We start from the raw sequence: 12,109 nt of genomic DNA, 5'->3' as shown, positions 1-12,109 counted from the left end.
GACAACAGCCCTCAGGCCTAGGCGTGTTGGCCAGCTGCTTTGGTTTTCCAAATGTCTCCACACACTGCAGGTTGGCTTCTGAGAAGCCCTGTTCACATTGGGGTGGCCATGGCTTTCCTCAGTTCTGATCCTACTGAACCTGAATCTCCCCAGTTCCTACAGAGAGGCCCTAGGCCACAGAGGACCTGGTTTGGAAAACACATGTGATTCCCAGGAGCCCAGCCAGGGTTCAGAGTCTGTACACCACACCTGGGCTCAGGGGAGGCAGGCCTCGTAGTATTTGGGGATAAGTTTTCTTCAGTTTAGACAAAACCACCTGCTTCCTTTTGTCTTCCAACACAGCCCATCCCAATATAACTGCCTGAGAGGAGATCAGGGCTAGGCCCTGGTGAGTAGGGATGGGGCTTCCTAGACCTTCTCTAAGGGGTGATGAGGCAAGGGCCTGGCTGGAGGTTTGCAGAGTACATACACTGGAATGCATGTACTCTGAGTCCACCAACAACTCCAGCCTGAATGCCCTAAGACTCAGGTCTCTCCTGCCTTGGAAAGAAGGTGTCTGTTTCTGGGTCTGATGCCATGCAAATGTTTATTAACTACCTGTTGTATACATAGCCTCAGGTGGACCTGAAAAGTCAAAAGCAGGCTTGTAAGTCCCAGAACAATATGAGAAAACTTGCTTGACAAGGAACCGTCACTGTGGGCAGTGGTCAAGTGGGTGAGAAGCTGGTGCTTTCCACCCAGGGAGAGGCATAGCCAGGCCAGAGGGCAGGAGCCTCCATGGCTCATTAGTTCTCTTCATTGCTCACACTAGGCAGCTCTCACCAGCTTCCCCCAGAGACAGACACCCCAGAGGAGGCAGGGATCACCGAGGTGGTCTGGCTCCTTCTCTGTGGCAGCTGGCACATCCCTCCTGCTACCCCATATTGGGGAGCTGTGCCCTTGTGGACACAGGAAACAGGGTCACAGAGCAGCAGGGGAACTGAGTCTCCCTTGTGTGGGCACAAAGGCGGCTACAGGGCTAGGGACCCAGCTGGGGACCAGCTGCAGGCTCAGGGCCTGGACAGTATGCCCGATGTTGGGGCTTCCGGGGATGAGCCAAAGGCTCTGCTTTCCCCAAGGCCAAAAGGCTTAAGGGCACAGTTGCTTCTGCCAGCTCTGCTGGAAGCCCAGGAATCACAGGGTCCATCACAAGATGGACAGATGGACACCCTGCAGTTATATCAGCCTGGGCTTTGGAGAGCCACACAGAAGAAATGTGGCTTCCCACTGTGCAGAACCGGCCAGACCTTCACCACCATCCTCAGGATGATGGTTGCCTTTCATTGTCAGCTTGACAAACATAGAATCTCCTGTGGGCATACCTCGGGGAATTGTCTTAATAAGTTAAATGCTGTGGGAAGACACAGCCTACCCTTGGTGGCACCGTTTCCTAGTCAGAGTATTCTGTGGTAAAGTGGAGTGATTGACCTCTGAGGACGAGTGAGCTAGGCTATGGTTACCACCACCAACACCACAGTGGAGTCCTGACATACTCAAGGAGACTTCAGCCTACATGCTGGGAGCTGACCAGCTTCTCCCGGTCTTGGAGAGCACAGCAGAAAGATTTTCCTCTCTGCATTAACTTTTGGAGTCTTAGACAGAGCTATTACCAGGAAGGAGCCTGTGTGTTTCCAGTGCTTAGAGGACATGGAGACACATACCTCAGGCCTTGTAGGGAGCAGTGTCAGTGGCCTGAAGGTATTTAGAAGCTTGGTAGTGGGGGCTGGAAGCCATGGTTTTTATGGCTAGGGGTGCCTCATCCAAGCCCCCAGTCACTCAGTGTCTGGACTGTCCTCATAGCCACGGGCCTAAGCACCTCATCTGGACCATTGACCTACAGGGGACAGCTAGCCAGTGTCCAGGCTGTAGCCTGAGGGAGTGGGCTATCTGAAAAGGGTGTAGTCAACAGCTGTGAAGGTGCCTCCCATTCAGGTTTCAGAACCACAAGGAGACACTCCGCCAAAGTCAGTTCTCTCTGTGTGCCAGCAAAGGGGTGCTAACCAGCTTTTCTTCGATGCTGGGACAGAGTACCCGAGGAATAAATAGAAAAGGGGAGAAGTTCACTTTGGTTCACTGTTTCGGAGGGTTCCATCTATAGCGTGTCTCACTGCATTCATCTGCAACAGGTACAAGGCAGCTGGAAGGAGCAAGCAGCTGTGGAGGCTGCTCACCTCATGGCAGCTGGGAAGCAGACAGAGGAGAGATGTCCAAGTCCCACTTCTGCCCATCAGGCCTCACCACACTAGCATTCAGTGTGAACCCTCAGTGACTAATCCACCAGGAAAGTTAGTGCTCTGACTCATCCCACTTGTGTTGCTAAAATACCTGATAAAGAGCAGCTCAGGAGGGAAAGGGTTTGTTTTATTTAGAATTCCCGGCTACAGTCTATCACTATGGCAGCAGGAGCTGTAGGGAGATCCCGAGACCTGTACCTGTGATCACGCCCAGCAGCTGGTGGCACCACATCCACAGTCAGGAGTAGAGAGAGATGAATGCATGCATGCTTGTACTCAGATGACTCAACTTTTCCCAGTTCAGGGTGCCCTGCTTAGGGAATTGTGCCGCTCACAGAAGACTGTGTTTCCCAAATCAATTTCATTTAGGACAGTCTCCCAGTGTAGACAATCCCTCATGGAAATTCTTCCTAGATGACGCTAGGTTATTTAAGTCGACAATGAAAACTGTCCAGTGCCCTCCTCATGATCCTGCCACCTCTCTGTTGCACCACCTCCAAGCATGGCTGAGTGTCATGCCTCTAGCACAGTGTCTCCGGAGGCCAGAGCCACTCAAAGCTATATCCAAACTGCAAGGAGGAAACAAGGCCATGCGGCCAGTGCCAGATCCAGCACCTTTGCAAATGACCCACTGCAACTTGGACTTTGGAAGGTCCAGGGCTACTCAAAGTGACTGCGGCAGGAAAATGACCCCTTACAAGATATGATGAGTGTTCTAGGAGTAGTCTATGCTCTCCTGCCCCTCAGGAGTGCTGAGGTGGCCTCTGAGGCCCATTGAGATGGGAGAGTTAGGGGCTGGAGAGATGGCTCAGCCAGTGAAGTGTTTGCCAGGCAAGCATGAGACCCTGAATTTAGATGCATGGCACCCATGGGAAGCCACGCACAGCAGTGATGGGGTAGGTCTTTCTGTATGCTGTGAATATATGTTTCTCTTCGAGTTTGATTAATAAAACTGTTTGGCCAGTGGCTTAGGCTTCTTATTGGCTAGCTCTCTCTTAATTATTAACCTATTTCTATTCATCTGTATATCTCCACATGGTCTTGGCTTACCAGTGATGCCCATACCTCTGGCTCCCTCAGCAGCTACATGGCATCTTCCTCCAGGCTTCCTCTCTGCTTTCCTCTTCCCAGCATTCTCCTAGTCTGGTAGCCCCGCCTATACTTCCTGCCTGGCTACATCCTGCCTGTCCATTGGCCAAAACAGCTTTATTCATCAGCCAGTAAGGTAAACATATATTCACAGCATCCAGAAGGACCTCCCCTGTCACAGGAGTGTATGTCTTTAATCTCAGCTCTGAGGGCTACAGACGTGAAGATCCTTGGAGCTTGCTGGTCAGCCTGCCTAGCAAATCAGCAGGAGACAAATTAAAGTAGACAAGTAACTGAGGAACGGGCACTGAATGTCAACCTCTGGCTTCTATATCCAAGTACACACATATCCTCACCCCTCCCCCGTGCACACGTGAATCCATACACATACATACACCACACACACAAACACACACAGAGACACAAAATAAAAAAAATGTTTTTTTTCTAAAGAGAACCAACTGGAAATTATTTCTACAGGTGATGTTGAGGGCCAGAGGCCCAGTGGATAATTAGGAGACCCACCCCACAACCTCCCACAGCCAATTGCTTCACAGGGCGATTGCATCAGAGGCGGCTAACAACAGACACCTGTCCCTAAGCCTTTCCTTCTAAGCCCTTACCTAGAGGACATCCTGTTCTGGCACATCCCCCCACCCCCAGAGTTGCACACCTCTTCCAGCCCCTCCTGACAGCATCTCCCATGAGTTCCCGGCTGGAGGGCTTCCGGGAAGGTTGTACCCTGCCTGCAAGGCCATGCTGCTGTGCCCCCAAAAGCTTTCACTGGGGAACTGGCCTGTGGTCCCAGCAGGCCCCTCTTGCCCACTAAATGCCTGTTGAGTTTTCTGCTGTGATTTTCTGCCTGGTGCCTCCAGTTCAGGCTGTGTTCCCTGGTGAATTAGTGTTCAGCGTTTTTGTTTATTTGTTTGTTTTTAACAAAAGGTTGTTTTGGTTTGAGCTTCAGCAAAAAAAAAATCCAGGCGGCATTCAGCTTCCTCTCCTTTCAGGGCTCAGTAAATTGGTTGTTTTCCAGTCTGTTCTGAGTCCTTGCCTCAGATGAGCCTCCAACAAGATAATGCATTTAAAAGCCCTTGGAAAAGTACCAGCCCCACGCACATGTGGGTACTGTTATCCTTTGAGCTGGCAGAAGACAAGCCCTGCAGCTGGCTCGCTCCATCCACCGCCCCCACACTGGGCCTAGACAGGTCCTGCTGCAAAGCTCCAAGATGGGGCTCAGACGGGAGGGGAGGGAGCTGCCTCCAGGTTGGTCCCCCAAAGCCCAGAGCTGACTCCATCACCAAGAGGCTTGGGGTTTGTGGTCCAGCCACTGCTAGGGGGATGGGAGGAGAGGACAGATGCAAACCAACACTCCTTAGAGGAGATGACCTGTCCATATCAGTGTCTGATCCTAAGGCTGTTTTGGCTTCCTTTTGGCCCTGCTGTGGTCCCCAGGGTTTGGAGATCAATCCAGGGAGAGTGTTGTAGGGAAGAAAACAAAATCAACCATCCCAGCTTAAAAGGCTCGGATGCCTGCTTCTTATTTCCTATCTGTAGTCAGAACAAAAGGTGCCTCCATCCAGAAGTCTCTGTTCTTGTTGGCTGGCTCTGCCCTGCTCTGGGGGAATGGGGGCGTGGGGGAGGGTGTGAACCTTCATTCCACCCCAGGAACCTTTCCTATACCCATGTCTAGTCCAGTATACCAATGGCCTGAAGCTAGCTTCCTCATTCACCTACATTATTAGGTACCACCTGCATGCATGTAAACACCCTAAACCTCAGATCTCTCTCTTGGGAGTGTCTTCCCATCCTGAGCCTTAGAAAGCAGTTGTCAAAAGAAGCCAAAACTGCCTTGCTGGAGGCTGAAGAAAGTTGTCTGTGGTAATGGGGGTAGGGGGAGGGCTGCCTGGTGGAAATGAAAATCCTAGGGCTTACCTTAGAAACTGGCAAGGTCCCAACCATATGGTTCCATGAGCTATCACAAGAATAGCTAATATGTCACCAGCAGTTTTCTGCTTGCTGGACAGCCAGGCCCTTGACTATATGCTATGATCTTGTCTGTTCAGCATCTACAGAGGCCCAAGGTCACAGAGATTGTTGGTAACTTTACTCGAAGTGAGGGGCATCAGACACATGCACTGCAAGACCCGCTTTCCTCTTACACTCTCTGTCATTTGTCCCATCCCATACAGGGTAAGGCCCCCAAAACTGAACATGACAGTTGAGTTGAGTCCAGTGGACTAGACCTTGTGTGGCCAACAATGGCACTTCCCAAGACACCAATGAGCAAATACCCAGGAGGCTGTATGTGTGGCCCTGGCTCTGAGCCTTAGTTTCTGCCTCTGTAAAGCACATAAACCCTTCAAAAGCTTCATGGCATTGTTTGATAGTGATGTCTAGCATGTGACCTCAACAGCACTGGCAACAAAAAAAAAAAAAAAGAAAGAAAGAAAGAAAGAAAGAAAAAAAGAAAAAAAAAGAAAGGAAAAGAAATTTAGACTTGGTGAAGAGAGACCATGATGGCTGGGGCTATGGCTCAAACAAGAAAGCGCTTGAGAAGCAGAGGTCATCATCAGCTCCACATACAAATACGGTCAGCCCTGAGAGTCTGAGACACAAGAATCCCCAGAGCTTGAGGGCCAGCTCATGCTGCTCAACCAGTAAGTTCTGGGTTCAGTGAGAGACCATGTCTCCTCCGAAAATATGGTGGAGAGCCGCAGAAAAACACACACAGTGTTGCCTTCTGTCCTGAATTTTCACCTCCACACAAGTGTACGTGAACATCACGCGCGTGCGCGCGCGCGCGCACACACACACACACACACACACACACACACACAGATATCCAAAACATTATTAACAGAGTACAAAGGAGAAAACATTTGTAAATTACATATCTAATAAGGGACTGACCCAGAAAACATAAACACCTATAACTCAAATTATGTAGCGGGAGTGTTGTCTAGCTGACACAAAGGCCTGGCTCCTGTCCTCATTCTTATTCTCCCAAAGCGAGACAGACCAATTTAGGTGGGCACAATGGAAGGTACCTGTAATTCAAGCTACTTTGGAGACTGAGGTGGGAAAATCATGAGCTGGGGGCCAGGTCAGGCTATATAGTTCGAGCTCATCTCAAAGGCAGCAGCAACAACAGAGCCTCCACCAAACAGAAACAAGAGAAAACAGCCTAATTCAAAAATAGGTGAAGGAGTTGAATAGACATTTTTCCTAAGAAGATACGCAAATGGCTAATGAGCGCATGAAAAGATGTTCACTGTGACTAATGGTTAGAAAAATGCAAGACAAAATTACAGCAAGATACAAGCTCACACCCATTAGGGTGGCTGCTATGCGAGGAACCCAGAAGATAATGAATGTTGATGAGGCTGGAGGGAAATTGGAGCCGTCACACAGGGCTGGTATGTCGCAGCCGGGGCGGGCATGAGCGCTGGGGAGACAGCCTGCTGTTCTCCCAAAAGTTCCAGTACAATTACGCCATGACACAGCAATTCTCCTTGGGAACACATCTCCATAGAAGCTAAGGCAAAGAAGCATGGAGGCCCATGGCTGTAGCTAAACAGTCACAACAGCTCAACACAGAAATGAGTCTAGTGGGAGGGAACACGTACAATGTGTGTGCAAGGTGGGCAACCCAGACCCGAGCAACAACTTGGATGAATCTTGGGACCATTCTGCCATGTGAAATGAGCCAGTCACCATGCCACTCGCTGGCTCAAAGGTGAAACTAGAAGAGTGGTTATAGGTCTGAGGGAAGCAAGGAGGGAGAGCTAGCATGATGGTGCTTAGTTGGACAGGATCAACCGGAGCTCTGGAGGTGGATGGCAGGGATAGCTGCACAGCATGAGTCTTCTCAGAACCCATAGGCTTAAAACCGAGCAAGATGGTAAATGTTACATTGTGTATATCTTACTACAATAAAAATGAAACCTTTGTGTAGGGGCCGGGAGATGGCTCACTTGGTGAAGTGCGTCCCACACAAACATGAAGGCCTGAGTTTGATCCCCAGAACGCACATGAAAAGCAGGGGGCGGGGGCGGGTGTGTGTGTGTGTGTGTGTGGTGGGGTGGCGTAAGCTTACCATCCCAGTTCTGGGGTGGGGACAAGAGTTGTTCTTGGACCCCAGCCTAAACAGCAAGCCCTGGGCCAGTGAGAGACCCTTGTCTCAAAAAGCAAACAAGAAGATAGACCCTGAGGCACAAAATGCAAGGTTGCACTCCGGCCTCAGCATGCATACGCACACATGTGCGCACACACTTGAACATATCACAGACATGAACACACACATACAAAGAATAAATAATTAAGGACTTTAAAACATGGATGGGCTCTGGGCTCCTCTGCCGGGGAAGTAGGCTGGTCTGTCAACAGTCCATGGGCTTAGAGACCAGCAGAACTTTGACCAACTCTGTAGCTTTGAGACTTAGAACTCTCAAGGCTTCAACTTGAGTGGCATGCCTGGTGATCTGTTGGGGTGTCGTGTAACACAGAACGCACCTTTTCTGCTCCCCACCTACAACAGCTGTGCTGGACAAGACACCTTTTCAGTCAAGGTTCTGCCTGAGCCGAGGGGATGTCTCCAGGACTCCCTCCTGGCATGGCTGAGCATTTGCCCAGTGTTGCGTGGCTTCCTTCTCTGTGTTAGGCATCCATTATGTGCTGGCTAAAAGTTTAAATGTTCTTGTCTGGAGACGCATTACTGAAGCAGGGAGGGAAAGGCCCAGAGGGACAGAGGCCAGCTCCAGGGTCTCAGCTTCCTCCCTTCCCAGCAGATGAGCCACCTCTGTCCCTCGACTCTGCTTCCTCCAGTCAGCCTTCACTCATCCCTGGGAACTCCAAACAAGGCAGCCACACACGGCTCCTTGAGACCCCCAAAAGGAAAGCATCATATCCTTCTGTGGTTGGGAGACATCATGGCCCTATTTCCTCCCACGCTATAAATAGATAGCCAGCAGATGTGGAGACATCAGAGGGCTACGTCATCTTCCTCCTTACCTTCCAAAGCCTTTTTATTTACTCCTCTTCAGTGTCAGATGCCAAGAGACAATGCTGCAAAGATAATCTCCAGCTTCGTGATGGACATAGCCTAGTTTGGGGGCGGGGTGGGGATGAATGCATCTAACTGTCACACAAATAAAGACACTAAAGACTGCCACAGCCTCCCCAAAACCTTGGTAGGTGATATGATGAGGACATTTTAGAGACATCATTCAAAGACTAGTCAGCTGGCGGGCTGGAAAGATGGCTCGGTGGGCCAAAAGTACTTGCTGTGCAAGCCAAACAAGCTGAGTTTGATCCCTGGAGTACATGTCATGGCAGACTGAGATACTGATGGCACAAAGTTGTCCTCTGACCTCCACCTGCTTGCCATGACACCCATGCTCATACACACACACACACACACACACACACACACACACACACACACACACTTCTAATTCTTTTTTAAGGGCCAGCTAATTCAACTAAAAGTACTGAGGTACAAAAGGAGCAGAAGACAGAGAAAATACAGAGACAGAAGGAAAGGCAGCCATAGGCTGACAGCACAGAGGCCCCTGGAGCAGGAAAACAGAGTGGGGTAAAGACATCCAGTGAGGAGGAGAGGGTAGCTAGACTGCAGAAGGAGCTGAGTGGCGTGGAAGCCATCCTAGAGTCATGAGCAGAGAAGAGCTTGGCGGAAGCCACATCTATGAAGGAGCCGGGCTGCACCTCGTCAGTCTCTCTCTGCTCACCCATGTGCCGGAACCCATTTTCACACACAGGAGGAGCCACTGATGCAAACGCGGGTCCTCCCTCATGCGTAGTTGTGGTGTCAGGGAACTGTTCTTCACGCCCTCAAGGCTCCTCCACATCCTGGCCATGTGATTTTTTTTTTTCCCCAATGATTCCAGCATTCACAACTCAGACCTTTCTCTTGTTACTGGAGAAAATACCAGGCATTTGCACCTCTCAGGAGACCCCTCCCCAAGGTATCAGTGGTCGTTGGAACCCCAGAAACAAACGGGAACTCTCAACAAATACAAAAGCCTATTGTCTGCAGTGCTGCTGGACTGAAAGAGAGGACTGAGGTGTGCTGGTCAGTCTTCATCGCCAGCTTGACTGGACTCTGAGTCACCATGGCAACACACTTGTGGGTACCTATGAAGGTGTCTCCAGGTGAGGAGGGCACACCTTCTCCTGGGCTGTGGCCCTGGACTGCATAAAAAGGAGAAAGCAGGCTTCCTGATGCAGCTGCAATACCATCAGATGACTCAAGGCCCTGCCACTCTAGCATCTTGCCATGGTGGACGGTTTCCCTTTACACTACAAATAACACAAACCCTTTGACCTTTACGTGCTTTTGTCACAGCAATGGGAAGAGCAATGGTACACAGGGAGGAGCTGCCTGGGCTTTGCCCCTAAAGATGCTCCAGTCCCTGGCATGGAACAGCTGGACTCCAGCAGAAGAGCCCCATGCTTTCTGCCCAAAATGAAATGTCTAAGCACTTGGAGGTCAAAGGTCTGAGCAACAACACTCACCATACTGATGTCCAGGCTAGTTTCTGAGAGGTACAAACAGCACAGACTCTGAAGCTGACACTGGTGCCACCATCCACAGGAAGAAACCGGGAGCTTGCAGTGTGAATGTGGCTGGCCTGGTAGTTAGATATAAGGAAAAGGAGGAGGAGTGGGTGAAAGGGAGGGGGAGAAGAAAGGGGTAAGGACAAAAGGGGAAGGAGCAAGGAAAGTGGGAGAAAGGGCAGAGGGGCAGGGGAGGAAACACAGAGGAAGAGTAGAGAGTGAGCAGGAGGAACAAGAGGAAACATACACTCCCCAGGCAGATTTAACAGGGCCTGGTCTTCTTACACAGCACAGACAGACAACAGGAGAAACACAAAACATTACTCAGTCATTCTCCAGAAGAAGTCAACCGACAAAACAAAAAACAAGGAACAAACGACCAAAACAAAGCGGCAGCCAAGCTGCCATTGGGTAGTCTAGGTATTGAAATGAACTGAAAATCAGCCATCTGTGCAATCTTTACAGAGGTAACACTGAAAACGTTGTAAATGGAAAAGTCAAAGTTTAGCAAAGGAAAAATAAAAAGCTACAAAAGAGAGCCACTGAACATGACATGGCATCCTGAGCCAGTGATGAGGACAATGTGAGTGGGTAAGAACTGGTGCCATCTCTGCAGGGACTGGAGTCTGGGTCTTCCCGATGCACCATGGTCACCAAGGTCATCAAGCTATTGTTAGCTTTGATGGGCATATCATGCTATACCAAGACATGGGCATTAGCATCAGAGAGAAACCGGAGGGGTAAGGGAAAGCTAGAAACAAACTGTATTCGGCTTGAAAATGTTTGTAAATGAAAAATTATTACTGAAATCAAAGGTTAATTGGAAAACAGTTAGATCAAAGTTTTAGAACTGAGGGAAGGAAAGCGTCTGAAATAGTGACACAGACTGGAAGGCAGAGCCAGTAAGTTGGCTCAAGAGCAACAGAAATGGTCCAGACTGAAGAACTGAGAGGGAAACAAAATGTTTCAGGACATGAGTGACTCCAGGACTTGTGGGGACAGTGTTGGAATGTCCAGTGCCTGTTCCTGAACTCAATAAAAGAGGTGAATGCAGGAAATAGTTTTCTTTTTTTATTTTTCTTTTTGCTTAAATTTTATTTTTAATTATGTTTATCTCTGTGTGTCTTTGTAAGTGCAAGTTCCCACAGAGGTCAGATGTGTTGAATCCCCTGGGGCTGGAGTTATAGGTGGTTGTGAGCTGCTTGACATGGTTCTGGGAACTGAACTCTGGTCCTCTGCAAGAGCAGTACATGCTTTTAACTGCTGAGCCATCTCTCCAGTCCAAACTTCTCTTTAACATTTCTTTATGTAGGGTTGAGCCCTTGTGAGGTTTTCTCTGTCCATGTCAGCTTGTCTATTCCAGTTGTCCCTGTTCAGCTCATGTTCAGGCAGCCATGCAGAAATGCTGAGAGCTGAAGAAACAGTCTTTCCCAGGAGGGAGTTCACCAGTTGGTTATCCAGTACCAAATGGTCAGCCCTGAAAACATATGTACCAGCAACATGACACAGACTGAGCAGATTCTATTTATGTACTTAGGGATTCAAACACACACACACACACACACACACACTAACAATTATTGAAAAAGAGGTCATGAATTTGAAAGACAGCAAGGGGTATAAGGAAGGATTCAGAGGAGAAAAGGGAAGAGAAAAAATGATGTAATTATATTATAATCTCAAAAAAACCTATCACATTTATTTATTTAGTGTGTGTGTGTGTGTGTGTGTGTGTGTGTGTGTGTGTGTGTGTGGCATCGTACACATGTGGAGGCCGAGGGCACTCAGCAGGAGTCTGTTGGCTCCTTTGTCAGTGTGCACTCCACACCTTCACCTGCTGAGCTTCCCCAAATTTGGTAAAAGGAGTTAACATACAAGTTTAGGCTTAGAAGGCTCAACCAGTTAAATTAAAAGAAACCAACATGCAGATGCATCATAACGAAACCAGCAAAAAACAGAGAAGAAACAGATCTGAGAGCAGATAGAGAGAAACTGAATTCGACAGCAGGAAGGGTTTCAGACTCCTGAGAACAGTTGTCAAAACCTAGGATAGCACCCTTGAACACATGACACAAAACTGTCCACTCAGGATTCTATACCCAGCACAACTAATCATCCCAGGATGAATGCAAAGAGGGCAGCTGGGTGGTGTGCACACCTAGCACATCCTC

This window comes from Cricetulus griseus, chromosome 6, assembly GCF_003668045.3.
Source record: "Cricetulus griseus strain 17A/GY chromosome 6, alternate assembly CriGri-PICRH-1.0, whole genome shotgun sequence".
Taxonomy (NCBI): domain Eukaryota; kingdom Metazoa; phylum Chordata; class Mammalia; order Rodentia; family Cricetidae; genus Cricetulus; species Cricetulus griseus.
Note: the sequence above shows the minus strand (reverse complement) of the source record.